Source organism: Ornithodoros turicata, unplaced genomic scaffold, assembly GCF_037126465.1.
Source record: "Ornithodoros turicata isolate Travis unplaced genomic scaffold, ASM3712646v1 Chromosome53, whole genome shotgun sequence".
NCBI classification, from domain to species: Eukaryota; Metazoa; Arthropoda; class Arachnida; order Ixodida; family Argasidae; genus Ornithodoros; species Ornithodoros turicata.
The window spans coordinates 430,982-457,203 of NW_026999381.1; the positions used below are offsets into that span (position 1 = coordinate 430,982).

At 45.6% G+C, this 26,222-nt stretch overlaps 1 protein-coding gene across 1 annotated transcript in view; it reads right to left on the reverse strand.

The window, feature by feature from the left end:
- LOC135374310 (uncharacterized) overlaps positions 1–24,385 on the reverse strand; it is a 38,410-nt gene extending 14,025 nt beyond the window's left edge. The window contains exons 1-4 of the mRNA XM_064607292.1: positions 23,027–24,385; positions 21,700–21,837; positions 21,485–21,578; positions 4,473–4,609 (exon numbers count right to left, since the gene is read on the reverse strand). The gene's annotated coding sequence lies outside the window, so the exon portion shown is untranslated. The remainder of the gene's footprint in view (positions 1–4,472; positions 4,610–21,484; positions 21,579–21,699; positions 21,838–23,026) is intronic.
- Positions 24,386–26,222: the final 1,837 nt, after the last annotated feature.

The following is a 26,222-nucleotide window of genomic DNA, read 5'->3' on the forward strand; positions in this document are numbered from 1 at the left end:
TGTATTGCCGCAAAAAGCGTGCCCGCTCCAGGGTGTGCCAGTCACACAAGCAGTCAGCCAGAAGTCAGAACATAACGGCGCCACTAGCAGTCCACAATTGCGAGAAGGAGCTCAGAGCGATCTCAGCGCAATCAGTTCTAAATGATTTACTCTTGTTCAGCGTTCGCCGTTCATATAGTTCACTTGCCCACAGTACTTCAATCCATACGGCGTTCAAAGTCGCTCTGCTGGCTCTCCCTCCCCGCGCTTTTCCTTAAGCGCATGCGCCGTGGACGAGTAACAGTTCTGACAGGCGCTGCGAGTACTTCCAAACGACCCGCGGCATCGTTTAGTTCTTTAGTTCATCCAGTTCTCTTCCTTCACACAGTCCACTCGAAGCTCTCCCTCCCCGCGCTTTTTCTTAAGCGCATGCGCTGTGGACTAGCACCTTCTCTGACGGCCAACGGCAGACCCTGCGAGTGCTTCAAAACGTCCCGCGGCATCGTTTAGTTCTTTAGTTCACCCAGTTCTCTTCCTTCACACCTTCACTAAGTCCACTTGAGGCTCTGCCTCGCCGCACCGCCCGCGCTCTTCCGTAAACGCATGCGCTGTGGACGAGCAGCAGTTCTGACAGGCAACGGCAGGCTCTGCGAGTCCTTCGAAACGACTCGCGACGTCGTTTAGTTCTTTAGTTCATCCAGTTCTCTTCCTTCACACAGTCCACTTCAGCGCAGCGTCACAGCCACTCAAGGCCACAGCGTATGCGCCGTGGTCTCCCGCCCTTCTTCTTGCGCGCATGTGCTTTGTTAGCTTTACAAAACGTTCGTTAGATGGCGCAGATGTCACACTTGGAAGCGTATCAAAGCGTATGCGTTGTGGGTGTCGAGGCCCAATGAACTGAATTGAGGAACTAATGTTTTGGTTGTTGTTGAACTAGTTCGTTCAGTTCACCCGAATGACTAGTTCAGTTTGAAGGGTTCGTCCACGAACGACACATCACTAATCTGATGTGTTCGTTCAAATCAGTGAACATTAGAGACTCGTTCGAAAGATTCGTTTGCGAATCATTGACGTTAGTGGGTCATGTGACCATGCTCTACTAGTTTTCTATGCGGAGCCTCTACCGTAGCCACTGAGGCGCCAAATTCGAAGTAGGCAGGCGCCAGGGGACTGGTTTAAGATGTGTAAGTACTGATCATTACTAAATACGTACATGAAAAACATGTACGCCATCTCACATACTAGCCAGAAAGGGTCTTTTCCGGTATACCTGACAAACAACTTGGAATTGTCGAGTGCAGTTCACCACCAGCGATACGTAAAGCGGATCATAAACAAGAAATCTTGAAATACATTTTTGATTCTGAATACTCGATACACCCATACGACGTCCGCCACAAAGCTCGGTATCAACGAGACATAGTGGACCAACGCTAAGGAGACCAGCAAGATTCCAAAGGAGACCAGCAAGAACAACGCAATTGTACGCAGCGAGTCGCGGAGAACCGAAGAACCCATGAACCAGTGCGCCATTTGAGAGCAAACGATTCCGTTGCTCTTCGATTCAGCTCGAGAGTGAACGGTCCTCTCGTTCTCCTATTCCTTCGATTCAGTTGAGTTCTCTATCGTTCTTCGATCCCCGGCTTTGCGACTCGCCTTCAGTGCTCTCCGATTCATCCCAGATCGTGGGGCTTGGCCAATCACGAACCGGCATTGAGGTAAGAAACTAAGGAGATGCCCTAAGCGCCTCTCCCAATGCAAGCGAGCGTGCTGTGACCCGCGCATGGCATTGTGGTTAGTTGCCCAGACACGTGACCCATAAACGTCACGGCAAGACGTCATAAAACATGGCGTCCTCCATGTCCGCGGCGTACCTTACCTGAATACAGAGACGAGCTGCGGCCGAATAACTTGTTTTCGCTTTCATAACATCTTTGGAGTTAGAAGCTATCACACCCGTTCAAACACAAGATAGATCATCTCAGTGTGGAAGCAATGGATCACTAAACCGCTAGAAAACGTACGTACGTCATCGTGACATTGCCTGGCTTCTCTGCTGTTTTGCTCAACTTTTGCTGTGTTTTATCACGCGGCGAATGTTGAAACACCCCATAACCTTCAAAGTATTGTGCGAATGGACTCCTTGAAGGTAAGAGGTTTCCTGATGATGAGATTTGCTAAACTTCCAAGTCTCCGCGCAGACCGCCATAACGCCGAAACATGTGGGGATCACGTGACTGGACAACTAGATGGGCGTGGTATTGCCAGGAGCGACCGCTAGAGGGGTCCCACGGCCCTCCGATCGTATCCCCCTCTCCTTAGTTTCTTACCTCCATGCGAACCGGTAAGCTCTCAGTGTGGCCAATCGAGCTCGTGGCCTGTCATATTCAAGCTGCGGAGGAATGCCGACAGATGGCGCCTGCACCTGCGCCACCGGAGTAGTTACCAGCTCCGGTGGCGCAGCGGTAACGCGTGCGCTTGGAGACTGGGAGGTCCGCGGTTCGAATCCGCGGGCCGGCTGTGCCGTCTGGGGTTTTTCCTGGGTTTCCCTCAGATGTGTAATAGGCGTATGCCGGCACAGTTCCCCTGAAGTCGGCCCATGGACGCAGCTATCCTCCCCCCGAGCGGATTCCGCTCGGTCTTCCACTTCACCCTTTCCTCTCCTCCTCTCCACCACCTTTCCCTTCCCGAGAAACATGCCGCCTAATCAGGCAGGCAGACCTCTCGGGTTCCTCCCAACGACACTCCTCCTCCTCCTCCTCCTCCACCAGAATAGTTGAGTGTTGATTCATTCGACCCCCGGGAACGGCGGAAACACTACCTCGAGCGGGAAGTAAGCTCGATCGTGGGTGGCTTTCGATTCTTACATTCCTACTAACAGGTCGCAGTGAGCCTCGCTGTTTCCCGTAGACTAAGTTCGTTCTTTTCGAAAGAAAAGTGCTGCACCGGTCCATCGCCAGTTCTTAAATACATGCGAGATCCATGGCAAAAAGAATGCGAGAGGGTTGCACTGCTTGAACTAGTTCAGGGCCGGGGTGCAGGCGAAAAGAATGGACCTACTATGAAGGGGACCAAAAAGTAACTATGAAAGTGAATTTGCGTGACCAAAGAAAGCTCTGCCGAGAGGCGGAAGCAAGCGGAAAGTGGACTGAAGAAAATGTAAACTACGAGAGAATTGCAGTGCGGCAGAATGAATTGTTTATTTTCTTCGTGACAGCGAGAGGCGGTCCCATAAACATGCATTCGCTTATCGCAACATATGACCAATATGGCCGGCAGGTGACTGTCAGATCTAGCGCGGTAATGTGTTGTACGAACACCATCATGGAACACACTCGCACACAAAACAGAACTCTGACTCAGTTACTGTCTACAACCCTGCACATAAGTAGATGCCGGTTCGCCGTTGATCACATGATGTTATGACGTCGCGGAAAGATGAACGAAAGAACGAATATTTTGAACGGTTCAGTGAACCAAACTGAACTGAACGAACGAGTTCACCAAACTGGACTGTAGTGCCCATCACTACTGGTGAGCTCGCGTGTGACAGAGAGGGATCACTTAGTTGGCCATGGAGTGAGGGTAATGCGGGTATACCCGCATTACCCGTGGTCGCATTGCGGGTACACCCGCTACCTGCAGCGATCGCGAATTCCTACTCGCAGGCGCGCTCAGCTCTACCAATCACTTTCTTTCAAAGTAGGAATACTTAGCCTCAAAAAAAAGAAAAATAAAGAAGAAAATAAAAAAAATTATTTGCATCTGATGATTGAAAGTTGTTTCACAGCGGAAAGGCCAGCGCGCGAGAAGTCAATGTGTTGGCTGCCAGTCGAAATGGAAGCGACTCTGAACTCTTCGACGTCACCGCTTCGCTCGGGAGTGTGTCAGAGGGCTCGCACACGAAGAAGACTTATTTTTTCTTTCTTTTTCTTTTTTCTTTTTGTAACAGTATTCTGGCGTGCAGTACAATGCGTTCATGACAACGTGAAATGCATTATGAATGTGAACAAAAGACAATTGATGTTCTGAGGCTGGAACAACATAGGATGGGCAAGTACATACAAAGCTCCGGTGACTTTTTCAGTGACTTTTCTGAACTTTGCAGTGACTTCCATCTTTCAGCATTATGAATGTGTTCCTACCCTTTTAAGTAATCTGTTCTACGTTCAAGATGTTTATCTAGCTTGAGATTATCCAGAACAGATTCCGGCGAACGCGTTCGTTTGTCAGTCGGTCGTTTCTGGTAAGTGGGAGGCTCTGACGGGACTTACCTTATTGCGCGTTACAACCGTGTGCAAGAATGTGACCTCCCTGGGAGCCCTCGCTGTGTTGGCACGTGTTGACGGGTGGTTGAACGAGTACTTGCTACGATAAAAAAAAAGAAAAGAAAACGTCAAGGAAATGCGGGCTATAGTCCCCGTCAACTATGTTTTCTGGCTGAATGCAATACCACACAATGGAGCGTATAATAGTATTCGAGTCTTACAAACCTTTTTCTTCAGTACTTCTTTCAAGCCCCAGGTAGATCACGTGTCAGTCTTTGTACCCTGCGCTATCGTGCCCTGGCTCCGCCGAACACTTCAGTTACGATCGTCATCGATGTTCCCACGCCGGACCCATGGCCCACCTGCAATGTGCCATGTGACTTACGAGACATCCTCATGATGATCTTCCATGGTTACGGACGGGACATGACGTCACAAGTGTGGTGGAAACTGTGTTGTCAAAGATTCCATACAGGGCTTGCTGCATGCTTTCTAACAACAATTGGCTTTCATAAATTCATGCTGCGTTGTATTGAAGATCGCATCCACAACGTATTCATAACCTGTCCGTAGTCTGACTTTTAAATGGCATGTCAGTAATGTCCTTGAGGGTTAATTTCACCTACAGCAGGGCCCTACAGGTTTAACATAACGAAAACTTTTCTGCCGAATAGAGGACCATCAATGGGAGCTATAGGTTTCAAAACTGCACAAATATAAAAATGTGTATTATAATATGTATCAATTAAGCTAGAAGGGAAAATATATATTGCAACGTCTCTGTGCCCTATGTGAGCAACACTTACACACAGTCACCTCACGGTCACTACGGGAGAGATATGGTTCGAGAGGGCACTTGACGTCATGCCTTGAAGGGTTCTTCTTGTCTTATCAGTTGCTTTTGCACCTGCAGGCCACCCAAGATGACCTTTCCTAGCGAGGACATCATTAAACTTACACTTGATTTAACGAACTATGAGAAAAAAGCCGACAGCAATTGTTCAGAGAGACACCATCAGACACGAGAAGGGATGGCAAGTGAGATTGTTCCCCACTGCGCATGCTACAGATCGCGTGAGACGATAAGAGGGCAATGATGGGCGAACTACGCAGATATTTAGGGATATTAGCATTAATGACGAACATTCGAACCATCGGCAAGACTGACGCTTTAACCCAAGGAGAAGCAAGGGCACGCTCCGCGGTTATCCCTGGGGGTTTTAACCCAGGTGAAAAAATAAAGTGGAATCCCAAGTGGGATATATAGCGAAACCACTTCCGATCCAAATCATCATTACAGACCTATGGAGCAGGGAAGACAGAACCAACGGTAGAGCAAATGTATGATAACTCCGTAGGCAGCACATTGTTGTTTGAGGCACGAGCGGGAGCCCTGCGAACAAGAGAATGGTGGGCCAAGACTCGTCGGAGGTCGACACGGGAGGAGACGGCCACAGCCGAAGACATCGACTGCGTAAAGTGCGCCATCTGTGGAGAGTGCCGCGAGACTGTGGAACATGTTGTCATGCAGTGCAAGAAGCTGATGCCCGCAACAGAAACCGATTCATTTGGGGAGGCTCTTGGATTTGGGACGGACAGATACGTTCAAACGACTAAGAGAAGATTGGAGTTGTGGTGGACTAAAAGTGCAGAGAAATTCCGTTAAAGGACGCAGTTTTGTTTGAATTTTTTTGTTTGTTTTAAATCGTAAGTCGTTAAATGTTCTAAATCGTACTTGGCTAGGACGCGCCTCATCAACGTTGTCCGCCCGTTACAAAGGGCACAGTCGATAGGATCATCATCATCATCACTTGAACACAAAGTGGGTCAAAGTGGAACCACTTGGTCAGCAATGTGGTTTGAAATGGAACCATTATCTTGCCAAAGTGGAAGTCAGAGTGGGTTAGTCAGAGCCGTTGTGGGCTAAACTGGAACCACTTGGTCAGCAAACTGGTTCGAAATAGAACCATTTTCTGGCTAAATTCTATTAACTCCGAAGTCAAAGTGGGTTTGGCCAGTGCCTTGTGGGTTAAACTGGAACCACTTTCAAAATCAGACTGGGTTAGACAGGATCCGCTTGGGGTATCACATGGGGAACACTAAACACGAAAGCATGCACGAAAGGAAAGGAAAGGCAATCCAATCCAATCCAATGCATCTCTTCTTATCATTTGAACGATTTCAAAGTTGCGTCGGTTGTATAGAGCAATACAATGGAGCTACTGACACTGCCCAGCATTATATTCCAAGTTCAGCGTGCTTCAGGCGCATATAGGAGGTGAAACTCAATGCCTCGTCTCGCCACGAAACCGCCATCGCCGCTGACATCACTCGATTGCAAGTTGATCCAAGGATTCACCAAGGATCCACCACAACCACACCACAGAGCTTGGTGGGATAGTGAGGTCAGGGAGGCCATAAAGGAAAGAAAAGTAGCCTGTAGGGAACACCGTAAGAGCATCAAACAGGCAGACTCTCTCAAGATCATGGAAGCATGGACACACTATAAATATATGAAACAAAAAGCAAGCGAGTTGATGCAGAAGAAGCAAAAGGCTGTCAACACACGGCTACTACAACAAATCCGATCCAGTGGCAGAGATGGACCCAAGAAATTCTGGAAGTATATCAAGAACACTCAAAAACAAGTCACAGGTAAACAACAGGTACAGCACCCAACAGAGAACAGACCCTTTACAATAGACGAACTACGCACCTACATCACACAACATCTTACCGTTATGTTTGGTCAAATTGACACAGATCCCCTAAAAGACCAACTCATGACCATCGATACCACGGGAAAACAAGATATGGGAGAGTTGGAACCCATAACACGAGAAGAACTAATGAGAGTGACTGGAATGGATGGAATACCAGCAGCGGCAATCAAGAACCTGAAAGGACATCGGCTGGAAGAACTGAGAAGTTTCTTGAACAATATCCTCAAAGGAAGAAGCACACCAGGAGGATGGCAGAAGAGCCTGGTAACACTAATTCACAAGGGAAAAGGGGACAAGAGCAACCCAACATCGTACAGGCGCATTACTGTGACATCGGTCATATACAGAATTAATCTTTGTGCGAATATTCGAGGAACGAATTGAAAATATAATGGAGGAAAAGGACATACTCGGGAATCTGCAGTTCGGATTCCGTAATGGTAGACGGATTGAGGATAATCTGTTTGTCCTAACCCAATGTATCGAACTGGCCAGAATGGAAAAGAGAGACCTATGGACGAGTTTCCTGGACATCGAGAAAGCCTACGATAATGTTGTACACAGTAAACTTTGGAAACAACTCTATGATCTACAAATTGACAAAGCAATCGTAGACCTCCTAAAGAGAATTTACTCATCAAATGAAATAATAGGGTGCTGGGAAGGCATAAGAACAAAAGAGATTAAAGTCACCAAAGGGCTGAGGCAGGGATGCCCCCTGTCACCAATCCTGTTCATGCTATACATCGTACAGATTGAGAGAGCACTGGAAGAATCACATCTGGGCTTTGACGTTTCATTCATGAGTGCAGGAGAACTAGTAAACCAAGTGATCCCAGGAACCTTGTATGCTGACGATGTGCTCCTAATGACTGATGACAGGCAACAGCTTCAAGAGCTCGTAAATATATGTGAGAAACACGGACAAAGGATGGGTCTGAATATCAGCGCAACGAAGAGCAAAATTATGCACTGGAAAAACAGCGAATTAAATGAGAACCAGAAAACCGGCAATATCAAGATAGAAAAACGACGTCCCAATTTATCGAGTCAATTGCTGGCCGCGGCGCGGCGCTCGCGTTCCCTCCGGTACTAGCTCCGCGAAATCGCCTGCACGGCAATGCACCGTTTGTGCTCGAATACTCTACTAAAAAGCGTTCAAAACGAATGTTTCTTGATAAGCATAAACAACGGTGTCTCCAGTAACGAGTTAATATTTTCTGGTCAGCTACACTTATTTTTTATTTTATTTTTTTTTCGGTTTCTGCTACCTCGTTTTTGTCTCATAGATGTAAGCTACCTGTCCGATAAAAATGGAATCGGAAATAATAATAAGAAAAAAAAACGAAACTTTAATACGTAAGACAAACGTCTTACATTGCCAAAAGTGTAGTGTCGAATGCCTCCGACAGAATCCTCTGTCGCTTCTCCCCGGCCGTCTCGGGTATCGTGCCCTTCTCTCTGTGGTGCGCGCGTACTTTGACCGCTGCGCTAACACGCTAACATTCCCCAAAGGAAGCAAACGTTGTTCCGCAAAGCCACATTTGAGTGGTATGGAGGAAAGAAAGTCAGGAGGGAAGAAAGAAAGTTAGAAGCTGTGTAATCGAAAGTCGCCGGATGCGATCTTTCCGGAATCGCGCGTTATCGATTATCCGGAATCGCGCGGTCGTTGCATAAGCTGGGACTGAGAAAGCTTTATCTCCGTACGTGTCCAGCAGTTAAGAGACCTCTGTGTGTGTGAGTGCAAGGAGGGGCGGGACGCTCTTATGATGGGACACGGTGCGGTTCCGAAGGTTCTGGCACTTAGTTTCTTATTTCTTGTCATGCATGCCAATCGCTAGCTTTTGGGAACTGCAAAATAAAGTCGGGATCTAGTCTCTAATTTATGTTGACGAACACTGAAATCTTGAACAACACGTTACTTCTACATTATACACTATCGCTTTGGTGTTCAGTTTCAAGTTACTTCTGTACAAGCATGCTGCTCAAAGCGTTGCACCGGATATTTTACCACCACACACACACACACACAAAGGAACAATAATGCGAAGTCACCAATATATACCTGCAAGAAAAGTTAAAAAGCCCTAATTCCAGTAGAGATGGGATTCACCCCCCCCCCCCCCGGTACACCAAGATGAAAATCGTCTTCGAGATCCCTTCCTTAAACAGGAAGTGCATGCACCGAATCCTGCACCGCGCGTGTGCAAAACCTGCGACAGAAGTGCGTTCTGGTACCTTGGTATTAAATTCGTGTATGGTGGCATGCGAAATATAGCTCACAACCCCAGCCGTGTCTTCCCATTTCGCCTATTCCCATTTTGCCTAATGCTTCTTAGCAGATTATCTCGCCATCCCTTAGCAGGTTCACCGACCTCGAACTGCAGGGGGTCCCATTTGGCCTAATGTATGCTGCAGACAGTCCCACTTCGCCTACTAATCCGTGTTACGTAAGAAAGAAGGCGGTCCTCTGGCATGCTGCCAAAAGTCAATTTCGGATCTTCATATAACTTTACATGCAACCTTGCTGCTCTCACTGAAGCATGAGGTCTGTATTTATAATTCATATTACACTAGGGTTTCTTCCGTCATCTGTTGGTTCACAAATATAGACTGTGCAAGAGTGAAAACATAGTTTTTATCTACATTTTTTTTTAATTAAAAGGGCAGCTTTGTTTTCTGCGCTTCAAAATTCTTCCAAATTTGCAGCTCTACTCAATATGCATTAGATGTCCCACGGCATCGAGGTACGACATCATGTCCCGTTCGCCATTCTGAATTATTGACTGCTCAATGACATTCTTAAGTAGCATCACAACTTTTTATTAATTCCAACGCTACGCCGGCTTTTTCAACTGACCCTAAGTGATTTGGGAGAAATTCACAGCACACCCTGGAGGAGACTAGAATTTGTACGACACCGACCAGAAAAGGAATTCCTGTCGGAAAATATTTCCGTGTATAACTCCCACCGTTAGATAATGCGCAGGCCCTCTTCAGAGCACCTTTTTACCGAATAACGCGCGCGTTATACACCGGAAAATACGGTAGTTAGGTTGAACGTGGGTTAAGGCGTCTCGCTCGGTGGTGTCGTGCTAACTGGGAGGCGGTGGGTTCGAATCCTACCACCGATTGTGCTGTCTGAGGTTTTCCCTGGGTTTTCCGAAGACTTTCGAGACGAATACCGGCACAGTTCCCCCTGAAGTCTGCCCAAGACGCATATTAACACCCTATCCCCCCACCCCTTCCTGCTGTCATCTCTCCATCTGTTCTCATCTGTACGTCGCTCATAGCCACCTCTCATCTCCACATAGCCACATCTCGCTCATAGCCACCTCGCCGTCGCTCATAGCTTCGCGGCGCTAACACGAAAGAAAAAAAAAAGAGTTAAATTATAAACCCGACTATAGTGACACCAGTTTCCATATTTAACATCGCTCAGGTGACACTGAACATGGCTCGAAGCCTTGTTTCATTCGTCATGCTGTCCATCAGGAGTCACTATGTAAAATGTTTGTAAAATGTTTTTGTTATATTTGTACATTATATTTACACCTTATATTTGCAAATGTAAAGGGTCTTTGTTTCGGACGACGTAAGGTAGTTGTCCGACGAGCACATTCATTTCTTGCACACGTCATCATCGGGTCGGAGCGTGTAAGTAACGCCCACTTGCCGACAGTTCCGTTTTGCCTAATGAGATTGCACGGCAGTCCCATTTCGCCTAACGGCTGTTACCCCTCCCGCCTCTTTAATCCGATAATCCGGGTTAGGCAAAATGGGAATAGGCGAAATGGGATTTAACCCCCTGCTCATTTCCACCAAACGCTCAAAACCAACAACTTTTTTTCGGTGCATATGAGCGTTTGGAGGTTTTGAGCGTTTGGTGCATATGAGGCACAACCGACTAGTGGACCGGTTCCCTAATCAGAGCGTTATGAGACGAAAATCGTGCTCCGAGACCTCGTCGCGCGTCAAGTTCCTTTCATTTCATCTTGTACATTTATACATAAAGATGGCGTTCAAGGAGTTATTCGGAAATCCTAAGCTGTTTGGAGAAGGCGTTTGATCGAAGATCGCTTGGTCGCAAGCCGTTCGGTCGAAAGCCGGTTGATCGACGCCGTCTGTTCGAAAGACGTTTTTTCGAAGGGAGTTCGAAGCTCGCAGCGTGTCCTTAGCACCTCTTTTTCTGTAACTTTTGATTCAAACATACGGAGCATGAGGCAATTAGTGTCTTCACCTTTTTTGTTTGTTTCTTGCTTTTTCTGTTTTTTTTTAAGAAGCAAACAAACATAGAAGGGCTGTGCTTCAAAAAGAGATAAGTCCTGTGTCTCAAGGAGGTGTTACCACTTTCTAAGTAACTTAATTGATTAAGCTTACATCACCACCTGATTAACTGTCCTAACGAGTGTGATCTAATTGCGTGAAGTAATTATTTGGGCTGCTTCGGTGTGTCCATATTTGCGAGGCAAAGCACCGCTGTCGTTTACTAAAAGACTTACTAAAGGCTTGATATAAATAACACTAAACGCATACACGGCTAAAACAACGGCTGTGATTCTACAGAACGATCTCTTTCTGCCATGCGAGTATATCTTTTCCCGGACCGTTCTTTATGGAACAATTTTGTCTTTATGGATATTATATACATGGTTGTTGTTAACCTCAAGTCGTTTCTTATTGAAATATTGGCTGGGAAACGTGCTGTAGTACAATCCCCAGCGCTGCACTGCAGTGACGGTCTAGTTTCGGAATGCAAAACATAACGTAATTAAGAATCCGACGGCAGGACACCTGTGAAACACTGTTAGGATACATCAGTATACTGACACCTTACAAAATTGTGTGATGACAAACAACGATTAATGCTAGCAGCGCAATAAATACTCACAATCTCTGTTGCCTCCCATTGTTTCTATGGGCACACACAGCACTTTAGGGCCCACCAACATGGCGGCCCGAAGGCACGCCTCTCCCCCACGAGCCCCTCTCCCATGCGCGATCCAGCCTTTATACGTAGAGATCAGTGGTTGTTACGAAGGACGGACGACACATTATCAGACTCAGCAAAAGGTTTATTACAATGACCCATACCCAAGACGCGACGCAGAGGGGCAACAAAACAAAACGAAGGGTCACTAATCACGTTGACACGTGTGGCGGTGTAACTGGTTACCTGTGAGTAACGAGATCTCGTTACTTTTGTATGTCGGTAACGAGTAACGTATTTAGTTACTTTTTTCTGAAGTAACGGGTAACGGTATTTAGTCTTTTTTTGGGTAACGGGCACAAGTCTGGTCCGCATTTCGATTCGTGACATTCACGTCTTTTCGCTTGTCTCCTATTGCTACATGAGTACTTTATTATTTTTTTTTTGTTCTTATATATTCATGCTACAATTATTGTTTTCACAAGTCACTACCGCCTGTACTGACTGATTATGGAATTTTTAGTTGCTCTTCGTATTGTTTTACTAGTGCATACTTACTGTATGCCGACGTACAAGTGTGATCGGACAGTACGGATGCCGGTATCTCGGAGGCTCTCAATTGGATCTTCCAGCGGCTGTAAATTAGGCTATAAACATTGCCTACACACAGCGCTTATAATGCCAGTCTGGAAAATCTGCTTGAAACGGTATTCCTTTTTTTTTTCTGCACTCGCTTACATAATAATAATAATAAATAATAATAATAATAATAATAATAATTTTACTCAAGAAAGCAAACTACAAATATAATAAAACAGGCCCGTCTAAGCGGAAACGCTTGTGGCACTGGGCCTGAAGCAGTCAGCGGCATACAGTTTGACAGTACATGAACATATAAAGGTACTACATCCTATGATAAAGTTGCCGTAGCGCTTTTTTTAGTTTGTACTTCGATTCCAAAGACAAACTGTCGAAGGGGACCTCATTAAAGATACGAGGTACATATCATTGCCTGCGACAAAGTCCATATTTTTTGTGTGAGAAATGTACAACAGGGCACCATTCGCTAACCGGGGTCCTATATGAGGGGTCCCAAGAATGTTTTTACAACATGCAATTTACCCTGATAATAACTCTATTATTCATGCAAAAATGACATTTTTATATGTATATTTCTGGTAAGTAAGCATTATCAAATATCTGAATTCATTTACAAGGCGTTTGTGCAAAAGATTTTTCAAAATTTCCGTCGTAGAACAGACTTACTATTACCCGAAAACTTCAGTAACATAATTGAAAGGTTCCTTTCCTCCGTGTTCTCCCTTCTTTTTCTTTCACCTTATATCCGCTCAGAAAAATGATGTCAGTCGACAACCCCAGTGACAGGGGACTCCCTTTCTTCTGGTGTACGAGTTTGCAAAACCGTACAAAGGAGGTGAAGGGCGATAAAAGCTTGGGGTCGACACACGGAAACCAACCAAAAAAGATATGGGAAGGTAGAGCGGCAAGGCCTTGCAGCGGGAGTCGCGATATTCTCAACACAGTCTTTATTTTTTATTTTTTTCCTGGGGAACGATTCAACAAAAAATAAAAGGACACATTGTAGAAAAATAACTATGGTCACCTGACAACATAACAGGTTCTTGTTTGAGTGTGGCAAAAAAGTACAGTTCGGCCTCCTTATTATGTGGGACAGGATAATATATGCCTTCTTTTCTTTTTTTAGAATAATTTCTGAAGGGTAAATTTTTACTCCAGATTCCGATGTAGTTTTGGAATCAGCCACTCCATAACACATATTTCGCGGCGTATCCTCGGAATGTTTTTGTTTGTTTGTTTTCATGATGTGATGTGATGTGATAAGGAAAAAAATGGGGATGTGCGTTTCGACGACGTCGAACTGGCTACCCCAGTACTCTTACACAAACACATGATGAGATGATGAAAAACAGAGATGATTTTTGTTTTCGTGAGAGTCCGTCCAATTACGATGTTTTATGATTTGATATGTTCACAAGTTGCGGACAGAGTTGCTGTCGTGAGAGAATAAATTAGTCAGGTTCTAAATTACGAGGTAGGTCCACAAGTTGAAATCCCCAAATCTCAAAATATTCACGAAATATCATAGCATTAGATAAAAAAGGTAAAAGCGCATTAGGTAAAAAAGCTGCTGGTCGTGTGTGTCATATTCTGCTTGCCGTACGTCGTTGGCCTCGCTGAGGGCTGGCCGCTCGTCACGACCAACGCAACAGCGCGCGTCGTAGGCCGACTTCCAAGGAAACCGTACCGGCATGTGATCGTCGGGGAAAACCCAGGCAAAACGTCCTGGCAGCACGGCTGGACTGGGCACCAACAGGGCAAGAAAGCACCAACACGGCTTTACGACAACGAATGGCGCGAAGGCAGCCAATGATAAAAGTGACAACAAAGCAGCGACAAAGATAACTTCCCGGAATGCAGACGCAGTATTGCTATTTTTTCTATTTTCAAAGTGCTGTCTGTTGACAATACAAAAAATATATATATATATATCTACTGTGCACCTAACATTTTATTAATATGCGCGTTCCTCCACACATGCGCATTGCTTAGAACTCAATTGATGTTGATGTTGACGAAAAAAATAATAGGGAGAGATAGGGAACTCAGTAACATGCTTCATACCCTAACGACCTTCGTTTTGTGGTTGTACCAATATAGCAGCTGTCTATGAACAAATCAGTGTCAATCCGTATTACAGATTACTTCTTTTCATTTAGCTATTTTTTTCCTATTCAAAGAAATACCCGTGAGGTACCGCGTTGGCATCTAGGTTTGACACAGGCGTCTATATTCAGCGACACCTGCGTTCTTTGCGCTGGCATTGGAACCACTGTCCCACACTTTCCTACGTCTGTGGATGTAGCATGAAAATGCAAACACCGAACTTTTACTAACCTTATAATCAACTAACGAACGTGCTGTTCCGTTTCATTTATCTCATATTTCTTAATTTTACTTATTTATTTATGTATTTCCGGAATAGGAAGCCGGCGACCCGCTTGGCTGACCTTTAGCCTGTTATTTATTTTTTTTTGTCTAATAAATATATCCCCCCTACCCCGTCGCTATCGTTGGTTGTCGTTGGCTTTCCTTGCTTCGCGAACGTGAATTTGGGTTCGGGAAAAGATTAATAATTGTGCAGCGGCCGCTTGATCGATTTTTCTTATTGGTTCACGTGGAGCGTTCATGAAAAAAAGAAAATAATAAAGTTAAAAATAAAAATAAATAAATAAATAAAAGAAAGAAAGAGAAACAACAAACAAAGCTGCAGTTCTAAGTACCGTTATCCTAAGAAACATTTATCTCTGTGTAATCCGCTTGCTGGTCGTTTCAACATTACGAACATTACAGGACAATCCTGTTGAACGTTACTGGATTGTTTGTGAAGTCGGCCTTCCACTAACCGTAAATACGAGAGATTCTCGTTAGCCTTATGAGACAGTTCAGTTGACTGAGAAAGCACAAACCCGAAACGGCAAAATCGAGCAAATTGACGTTTCATGTCAAGCTAATAAACTCATCTCACTTCTCTATAAGCGCACCGACAAAAGAAGAGGTTTATTGGTCTCGGTGGTCTCTTACACGGGCCGCGACAATGCTGGCTCGTCTACCCAACGTCCCCCCCCCCCCCCCGACAATGCTGGCTGACGATAATCCCTTTACGAGCAGCTAAGTAAGCTTTTGTTCTGGTCTCCAAGGCAATGCTCTAAATCCGCTGTCCATGAAAGTAAAGAGGAGAGAGGGAGCACTACAGTGCGCGTGCGTGCCGCATGGTCGGCTGATGGATACGGTCAAAATGTTCCGCGCGGTTCTTCCTGTGCTACGGCTAGAGGGCGACACAGAATGACGCGGTTTACGGGGCTCTGAGACGGTATTTATCCGTACTCACGTTTCATGCTTTTTTATAAAAACGGAAAGTGGTAGACATATAAATTTGATATCTATCGATTTCTGAAATAATTCCAGAGAAAGTAAATGGAAAGTTTTTTTTTCGAAATGGCTATAGAAGTTGAATAAAACTTGCTCAAAGAGGGAGGAGAACATTTTTGTATTTTTTTCGCATTCGTGACGTCGCCGTAAACTACATACGACATATATGAGAAATCCTGTAGCGTAAATAATTTCATCTCGTCTTCCTCTTTATGATGAAACCACCCGCGTCAAAATCTGCGCCGTGGTTACCGAGAACAAGCATAAAAACTGTTCCATAGGAAATACATTGGGACGGAGAGCTGGTATGCACTCTTAAACCCGCGAGGTCAACCATACACAATGGGGATTATTTCGTGAGTCGGAGGCAAACGGCGTGATAAGGACGGCGAGCGTGGCGCCATCTACAATCGGGAAAATCGTTAATCGGAGTTGCTCCCCGACTGGTATGGCCTCTTAACCTGAGCTACGGAAGTGGAACACAAGAAACAAGTCAAAAGACTCCAGGGCTGATATATGCAGACGACATTGTTCTTATGGCAGACACAAGAGAGGAGTTACAGAGCCTTATGCAAATATGCGGAAAGGAAGCCCTGGGATTAAAGTTCAGTAGTGAAAAGTCAGGAGTTATGGGGTATAATGCAAAACAGGAGAGACACTTACAGGGTACAGAAATTAAGGGCGTTCAGAAATACAGATATCTGGGAGTATGGTTTGCGGACAGACAAAATTACCTCAGGGAACACGAGGGGGAGGTTATGAAGAAAGCCAGGAGGAATGCGTCGGTAATGAAAAGCAGAGCGCTCTGGGTATACAGTCGATATGAAGTGATACGAATGGTATGGGAAGGGGTAATGGTACCGGGTATGACTTTTGGGAACGAGGTCCCTAGCATAAATGCGGGCATATTACAGTTTATGGAAACTCGACAAAGGGGTGTAGGGCGACTAGCGCTTGGGGCGCATGGGACAACACCCAATGAGGGGGCGATATGGGGTGGTCGACGTTTGAAAGCAGGGAAGCACTAAGCAAAATTAGATATGAAAGGTAATAATGAAGGATATGAAAGGAGGGTTAGAACATTGGGGGAAAACAACTGGGCAAGGAAGACGCTGTCTTACATATACCTTCAGAACATTGACACTCGGTGGAGGAGGAGAACCAGAATGCTTACAGCCAGATATCTTACTTGCACCAAAGAGGAGGAAAGGAAGAGTACGAGAACCAGGGTCAGGGAGGCTGAGACAAGCAAATGGCAGGAACGTATGAAGGGGAAACCAGCACTACAGATGTACAGGGAAAGAAAGACAGAGATCACAAGAGAGGAACTGTTTGATAATTCGTACGGGAGCACTTTATTGCTTGAGGCAAGAACGGGTCTGTTACGGACCAAAACTCATTACGGCGAAATTCCAACGGGATATCTACACAAGATGTAGCTGGTGCACGGAGGGAGAGGATGAGACAGCGGAACATGTAATCTTGAGATGTAGGGGACTCAACCCGGCACCAAAAGAGGGCGTTGAGCTGTGGGAGGCGCTCTAGGCTTGGCTAGGCGCTTTGCTAGGTGGCGCAACGTCACCGCCCGCTACAAAGGGAACAGCCACTATCCATCCATCCGCTCGGTTTTGAAAATGACGGGAGAGGCGGGGTGGACCAAGACGCGGTGGCGGCAACCAAATCTCGATTGAATGACTGGTGGCATAGAAAGAGAAATAACTAATAGGGTTCTTTTAAATACTAAATACAAGAAATACCAAACACTTGATGAATCAACCAATTTTGTAGCTTTATTTTTACTTTAACAGGCTAAGTGGCGTATGCTACCGCCTGATGCAAAGGGAAGGCCGCTATCCATCCATCCATCCTTGAGTGTTGATTCATTCGACTACATCGAGCGGGAAGTAAGCTCGATCGTGGGTGGCTTTCGATTCTTGCATTCTTACTAACAGGTCGCAGTGAGTCTCGCTGTTTCCCGTAGACTAAGTTCATTCTTTTCGAAATAAAACTGCTGCACCGGTCCATCACCAGTTCTTAAATACATGCGAGGTCCATGGCAAAAAGAATGTGAGAGGGTTGCACTGGTTGAACTAGTTCAGGGCCGGGGTGCAGGCGAAAAGAATGGACCTACTATGAAGGGGACCAAAAAGTAACTATATGAAAGTGAACTTGCGTGACCAAAGAAACCCCTGCCGAGAGGAGTAAGCCAGATATCCCACATTGGACACGCTCCGAATTAGCACTGGGAACGAGGCTTAGACGGAAGTGAGCACAGTCTCGAACAACTGCGGGAGGGGGGCGATACCCCCCCCCCCCGCGCGCGTAATGTGTACTGACCAAACCTACCCTAACCTCACTAAGGAATTTTCAAATTACAGCGCAATGTATTACTAGCGTACGCGCGACTTCCGGTTAGCCTTGTTCCCAGGAGGAGGGTCCGATATGGGAATTTTGCAATTTCGTGCAGAGAGGCGGAAGCAAGCGCAAAGTGGACTGAAGAAATGAATGAAGAAATGAAAAGGACTGAAGACTGGACTGGATTGTTTATTTTCTTCGTGACAGCCAGAGACGGTCCCATAAACATGCATTCGCTTATCGCAACGGTTACATCCCATTTCGCCTATTCCCATTTCGCCTAATCCGGATTATCGGATTAAAGAGGCGGGAGGGGTGACAGGCGTTAGGCGAAATGGGATTGCCGCGCATCTCATTAGGCGAAACAGGACTGCCGGCAAGTGGGCGTTACTTACACGCCCCGCCCCGATGGTGACGTCTACAAGAAATGAAAGCGCTCGTCCGACGACAAACTTACGTTGTCCGAAACAAGGACCCTTCACAGTTGCAAATGAAGGTGTATGCGGTACCACTAATAATAAAATGAATAGATTATTATCGAGTAAAACTTTTCCGTTGATTCATGAATGGATGGATGAATATTTAACGTAAAAAATGGATGCGTTCCCCTAGAGACTGGACACGGAAATGGACCCGACCTTTTTTCATTTTCTTTTATAGCAAGCCGGTTCTTTGCCTGGCTAACCTTGCCTTCCTTTTTTTTTTCTTAATAAACATACCCCACCCCCTACTACTATGCAAAATCACTAGCGCGGTCGCAGGTCTTTCGTGCGGCTCATGGAATTGGACTTGGAATGAAAAAAAGAGCAGATTTTTGCTCAACGCATGGCGAAGAGCAATCCAGCAAGGCGGACGACGAACAATACAAAATGATATGTGGCATCACAGGATGAACGCGATGGTCCAACGCAGCCATGTGAATTTGTATAAAATGACTTAACTTCTTCAGAGGGTTCAGCAGATAAATGAGAAACAGCAGGCAATGCTTACTTCCGGCCACATGCCTTCACGCAGGAGGAGGGCGTCTGCGGCGTCATCAGAGAAAAACTACAGATGTTTGAGCTACAACTCCAGAATGGCGAACGGAACATCACGTCATACCTCAATGCAGTGGGACATCTAATGCATATTGAATAAAGCTGCAAATTTGGAACAGAAATTGAAGTGCTGAAAAGAAAGATACCCTTTTCATTTTTAGAAAAATTGTAAATAAAAACAATATTTTCACTCTTGCACGGGTTATATTTGTGAGCGAACAGATTAGGGAACAGATCCTGGTGAATATGAATTATTAATTTGTTTTGTTTATTTGTTTATTAGTGCTACACAAAATCAAGAACACACTTGAGATAAGGGACCCTGATGGGGAAACCCTGTTAAACGGTCCCGCAAGAAAACATATTATTCAAATACATCTTATGAGGGAGAGGCAATCCAAAGGTAGTAGCCCGCACATAATATAACAAGGAAATATACAAGAAGATACACATCAATACATATAATATGCACAAACGATGTACGTTGCTACAATGAAGTAATGGATATGAAGAAATCGACAGGTCATTGAACTAAATAAAGAGATTAATGCCGCTGTTGAAAGTGTAATTTGCAAGAGCGCTCGAAAGCGAGAAAACTAGTTGTTGACCGTAGGTTATGTGGGAGTTCATTCCACAACCTAGTTCCAAAAGAAGAAAGAGAGAAATGACCGAAATTAGAGCGAAAGGCCGGACATTGAAGAGAATGCGACACGTTCCGTAGGGAATATGGTGGAACGAAATTTTGAAAATTAAGTTGTTGTCTGTCAAAAGACCTGCACACAGATACGAAATAACAGGCTTAACTGGTTTACGTCAACCCCACGATTAACACGACCTTGAATAGAACTAGCAAAGGGATAAAGTTGTTATGCGTAATTAACTTTGACTTCCCCATATAGAATAACGAATTTCTCACATTGACTTTTCAGTCTCGAACTCGAAAAATGCATCAATTCAGGGCTATGCTCGAATAAAACCAGCAAGGTTGTAAAGTTACGTGAAGATGCGACCATGACATTTGGCAGCTGCCCGGGGCCGCCTTCTTTGCTCACGTGACACGGATCAGTAGGCAAAGTGGGACTCTCTGCAGCATACATTAGGCCAAATGGGACCCCCTGCAGTTCGAGGTCGGTGAACCTGCTGAGGGATGGCGAGATAATCCGCTAAAAAGCATTAGGCGAAATGGGAATAGGCGAAATGGGAAGACACGATCGCAACATATGACCAATATGGCCGGCAGGTGACTGTCAGATTTAGCGCGGTAATGTGTTGTACGAACAGCCCCCCCCCCCCTATCATGGAACACACTCGCCCACAAAACAGAACTCTGACTCAGTTACTGTCTACAACCTACAACCCTGCACATAAATAGATGCCGGTTCGCCGTTGATCACATGATGGTATGACGTCACGGAAAGATGAACGAAAGAACGAATATATTGAACGGTTCAGTGAACCAAACTGAACTGGATTGCCCATCACTACTGCTGAGCTCGCGTGTGACAGATAGGGATCACTTAGTTGGCCATGGAGTGAGAGTATATAATGCAGGTATACCCGGATTACCCGTGGTCGCATTGCGGGTACACCCGCTACCTGCAGCGATCGCGAATTCCTACTCGCAGGCGCGCTCAGCTCTACCAATCACTTTCTTTCAAAGTTGGAATACTTAGTCTCAACAAAAATAAAAAATAAAAATTCTTTGCATTTGATGATTGAAAGTTGTCTCACAGCGGAGAGGCCAGCGCAGGAGAAGTCACGTGTTTACGGCTGCCAGTCGAAATGGAAGCGACTCTGAACTCTTCGACATCACCGCTTCGCTCGGGAGTGTGTCAGAGGGCTCGCAACACGAAGAATACTTATTTTTTCTTTCTTTTTCTTTTTTCTTTTTGTAACAGTATTCTGGCGTGCAGTACAATGCGTTCATGACAACGTGAAATGCATTATGAATGTGAACAAAAGACAATTGATGTTCTGAGGCTGGAACAACATACAAGGGGCAAGTACATACAAAGCTCCTGTGACTTTTTCAGTGACTTTTCTGAACTTTTCAGTGACTTCCATCTTTCAGCATTATGAATGTGTTCCTACCCTTTTAAGAAATCTGTTCTACGTTCAAGATGTTTATCTAGCTTGAGATTATCCAGAACAGATTCCGGCGAACGCGTTCGTTTGTCAGTCGGTCGTGTCTGGAAAGTGGGAGGCTCTAACGGGACTTACCTTATTGCGCGTTACAACCGTGTGCAAGAATGTGACCTCCCTGGGAGCCCTCGCTGTGTTGGCACGTGTTGATGGGTGGTTGAACGAGTACTTGCTACGATAAAAAAAAAAGAAAACGTCAAGGAAATGTGGGCTATAGTCCCCGTCAACTATGTTTTCTGGCTGAATGCAATACCACACAATGGAGCGTATAATAGTATTCGAGTCTTACAAACCTTTTTCTTCAGTACTTCTTTCAAGCCCCAAGTAGATCACGTGTCAGTCTTTGTACCCTGCGCTCATCGTGCCCTGGCTCCGCCGAACACTTCAGTTACGATCGTCGTCGATGTTCCCACGCCGGACCCATGGCCCACCTGCAATATGCTATATGACTTACGAGACATCCTCATGATGATCTTCCATGGTTACGGACGGGACATGACGTCACAAGTGTGGTGTAAACTGTGTTGTCAAAGATTCCATACAGGGCTTGCTGCATGCTTTCTAACAACAATTGGCTTTCATAAATTCATGCTGCGTTCTATTGAAGATCGCATCCACAACGTATTCATAAACTGTCCGTAGTCTGACTTTTAAATGGCATGTCAGTAATGTCCTTGAGGGTTAATCTCACCTACAGCAGGGCCCTACAGGGTTAACATAACAAAAACTTTTCTGCCGAATAGAGGACCATCAATGGGAGCTATAGGTTTCAAAACTGCACAAATATAAAAACGTGTATTATAATATGTATCAATTAAGCTAGAAGGGAAAATATATATTGCAACGTCTCTGTGCCCTATGTGAGCAACACTTACACACAGTCACCTCACGGTCACTACGGGAGAGATATGGTTCGAGTGGGTACTTGACGTCATGCCTTGAAGGGTTCTTCTTGTCTTATCAGTTGCTTTTGCGCCTGCAGGCCACCCAAGGTGACCTTTCCTAGCGAGGACATCATTAAACTTACACTTGATTTAACGAACTATGAGAAAAAAAGCCGACAGCAATTGTTCGGAAAGACACCACCAGACACGAGAAGGGATGGCAAGTGAGATTGTTCCCCACTGCGGATGTTACAGATCGCTTGAGACGATAAAAGGGCAATGATGTGCGAACTACGTAGATATTTAGGGATATTAGCATCAATGACAAACATTCGAATTAACCGTAACACACCCGCCGAAAAAGGAAAAAAAGGCAGACGGCACAAATAGGTGGGAATTCTGAGCGACCATCGGTAAGAGTGACGCTTTATATTAATCCAAGGAGAAGCAAGAGCACGCTCCGCGGTGATCCCTGGGGGTTTTAAGTAACCACCTCCCGGATGCAGCGTACGTTATTTACTGTGACGATACAGATTAATACACTATGAGTAGCAGAGGAGTTACAGGGTCAGCGAAGATAAACGCAAGAAAATCCCGCTTCTAAAAATACGCTATGCAGTTGGTAAAGAACAATTTACAAACACAGTGAGAACAGTAAAAAAAATCGAAACCACACAGTGAAACGCTACAACACAGCATAAATAATAGTGAAAGATATGCGCATTGGGGATCTCACCTTACTCTGGACTTCCAGTGATGTTCACTTGAAGAGTTGGATATCCATCGGCAACCTGGCGGGGTCTGGAGGGACACTTACGGGATCCCGGCTTATGTGGAAGGCTGATAAGGCGTTACCCGGCCCCCATAGCTCCCCCTCTTCGCGGCTCCGTCAGGCATCATAGTTGATACCCATTGGCCGAAGGACATTGCGCGCTCCGCTATTGGTTGGCAAAGTTTCAAAAGCGCATTCTTTCGCGGGCTGCCTGTCTGGCGGGCAGTTACGAGAAGAGAAGGGAGAGAAGTGGCAGCGGCGTCTCGACTATGTCAGTTGACAGCACCATATGACCGCATTGTTCAAAGAAAAGTCGCAGATTTGTTAGTGTGTCAGAGTAACTCAGCGCGTGTTGTGATGTTTCCCGACACAAGTATCCTAAGTACGAACAGTCTCTCGAGTTCAGAACTGGAATGCAGTGGTGAGCTGACGCCTGAGGAACACTTGTGAGCGCCGTCGCATTTTCAAATGCAGTCACAACGGAGTCAGGATTCGGTGTCCGTGCGACAAGCATTTCCCTCTTCGTTGAAACCTTCGCACTGCGACCAACGAAAGGAGATGCTCAATGTGAAATCGTACGCACTCGTGCGAGCGTCTCTCGCTTCAGGAAGTAGAGTGTGCGTGTGCTTTGCGAGTTCGAACTTGGTCAACGAACGCAACGATTTGACTCTGTACGCACGGTGAATATACAGCGAAATGTTTGGAATCAGCATAGGATACATTTGTTTGATGAAAAACAAATTAAATGATTGTTGAATTTCAGGTGAAAAATATAGCCCTATTGTTAGTAGTATGTTCTGTGGCTGGAACATTTAGCGGGACGGCGGAAAACACACAAACGTCAAGCGCCTTCAGAGGAGATGGACAGTTCAGACGATATGTTGGTTTCATGCATTCATACTGTTTGCAAGCTTTTTCTAGGGGTTATTTCAGCCGGTTAATAGCGTGTTTTCTGAACGTCTGAACTGTATTAACAGAACGCATAAAAGAAAAGTAAAGGAGGAGGTCCCTTTTTGTAACCTTCTTCGAGACTTGTGAAGTGGGCGCTTTGTTACTATTTGCTTTCCACTATGATGACCTACACAGTGCCTGGAGCCCGGTCACTCACATGGAAAATATCTCTCTGTTCGGATCGGATCATTTCTTGAACGCGATCGATATCAATAGTCTTTCCTTTGCAAACTTCACTTCTGACTCAGTTGCAGGATTGGATTCCGGCACACCCAAAAACTGCTCACCCTTCCTCCTCTCCCTGACAAACGGGGGAAGCGTGTCCTTTCAAGTATCCCGTTTTCGGTGGTTCTGGACGCTCGGATGAAAAGAGCATTTGGGGGATATGGGTCACTGCCACCCGCGTGCCCAGATCAACCGAAAGGCCAGAACCTCCGAACATTTTTTCGGATGAAATGAGCTTACTCGTGGTGGCACAGAAGAACAGATTGGCTTGCTGAAAATGGTTGCCATTGTTGACAGAAGTCTAAAAGAGTAGGCCGAGGATGCCAGCAACCTAGTGGCAGGGTACAAGTTGCTTAGATCTTCCGCTAGGGACGTTAAATACGGGGTGCCGCGTGATGAGCTTTCATCGCACGTTAAAGAACCCTCAGGTGGGCAAAAGTAATCCACAGACCGACCGCTGTGGCGTCGCTCTTGATCTCAGTTGTCCCGCGACGTCAACCCCAATTATTATTATTAGTTAAAAAAGTAATCGATTACTTAGTAATTGATTACTGAAAATTGTAATCAGATTACTTGGAAAATTACTCGCTCACAAAACTAATTGAATACGTTAAAAAATACTGAAAAAGTAACTGATTACTTGTAACGCAATTACTAGTAACGCGTTACGTACAACTCTGGTACGAAAACACCCTAAATGGGATGCCTCGTCTCGCCGCAGGGGATCGAGAACGACCCGGAGTACACATACATTGTTGCGTCGAAGTGTCCAAGGTCTTTACTCGAACGCGTCTTACAAAACATCTCGTGGCGAGAAATTTTGGAATCCCCGAGCTGTCATGGCCAGCCGAACCAGTGCCCTTTCTAATACTCATCTTCTCTAAATGAACTTGTTTAAATAAAAATGTTTAAGCAAATACTCGCGAAACTTGTTTCAATGTGACAGTCGCCATGTCCGGTACCAGTCAGTACGTTAATAACTATATGGCTCCATTTTTATCGCTGTCATCGCATGCAAAATTCGCAAACACGTTAACTTCTCGAGCTTAGTCAAGTTGCTTGAGGAAAAATAGTTTTTCCACCCGCTGCAGCCCGGTTTTCGGAAAATACTTTTCTTGCGAAACGCAACTGCGTTGTTTCGTTGATGACGTCTTTACCCAAGCTGATAACAACCATCAGACCGAGGCCGTCTTCTTAGATTTCCGCAAAGCCTTCCATATGGTGCCTCACCCGAGACTTGTGTACGAAATCGCTCTCGACCCGTATATCGACCATTGCAGAACTGAATTTCTTTCCAAGCTTTCGTTTCCAGTCCCTCCCGTTGTCTGTCCTTTCGGGAGTTTCACAGGGTGCAGTTCTTGGTCCTTCCTATTTCATAAATTAACGACCATCCTTCATGCATATCACACTATTCGACTATTGACTGCGTTGACTACAGGGAAATCAACACTCCTACTGACCAAATACCCTTACAAAGCCTTGCCCTAATTCAATGCTGGCGTGACGAGTGGCAAATGCCCCTGTATACATCTAACCTGCTGCATAGTGTCACTTCCTCACGAACGTGCCCCGTTCTCTTCCTCCTTTCCACTACGCAATTCGTGGAATGCCTTCTCTGTTGCAACTACGGATGGCGGTTTCGTGGCGAGGCATTAAGTTTCAACACCTACACGGAACTTGGGATGCTAGGCGGGTACAGCAGCTGCATTGCATTGCTCCATGCAACCGACGCAACGCTGAAATCGTTGGAATGATACGAATACATGGATTGGATTGGATTCCCTTCATTTTCCTCTTGAGCGTTCCTGATGTGATACTGCCAAATGGACCCAGTGTAACCTACTCTGCAGGGACTTCCCTACACCCCCCCCCTGCATTTTTGCTACACCCCCCTGAAATTTCTCACGTAACCCCACCCATATCAACCACCAACACGTTCTGGTAGTGAGTCCCGCGTAGCGAATTACATCCTGTACTGTCAAGC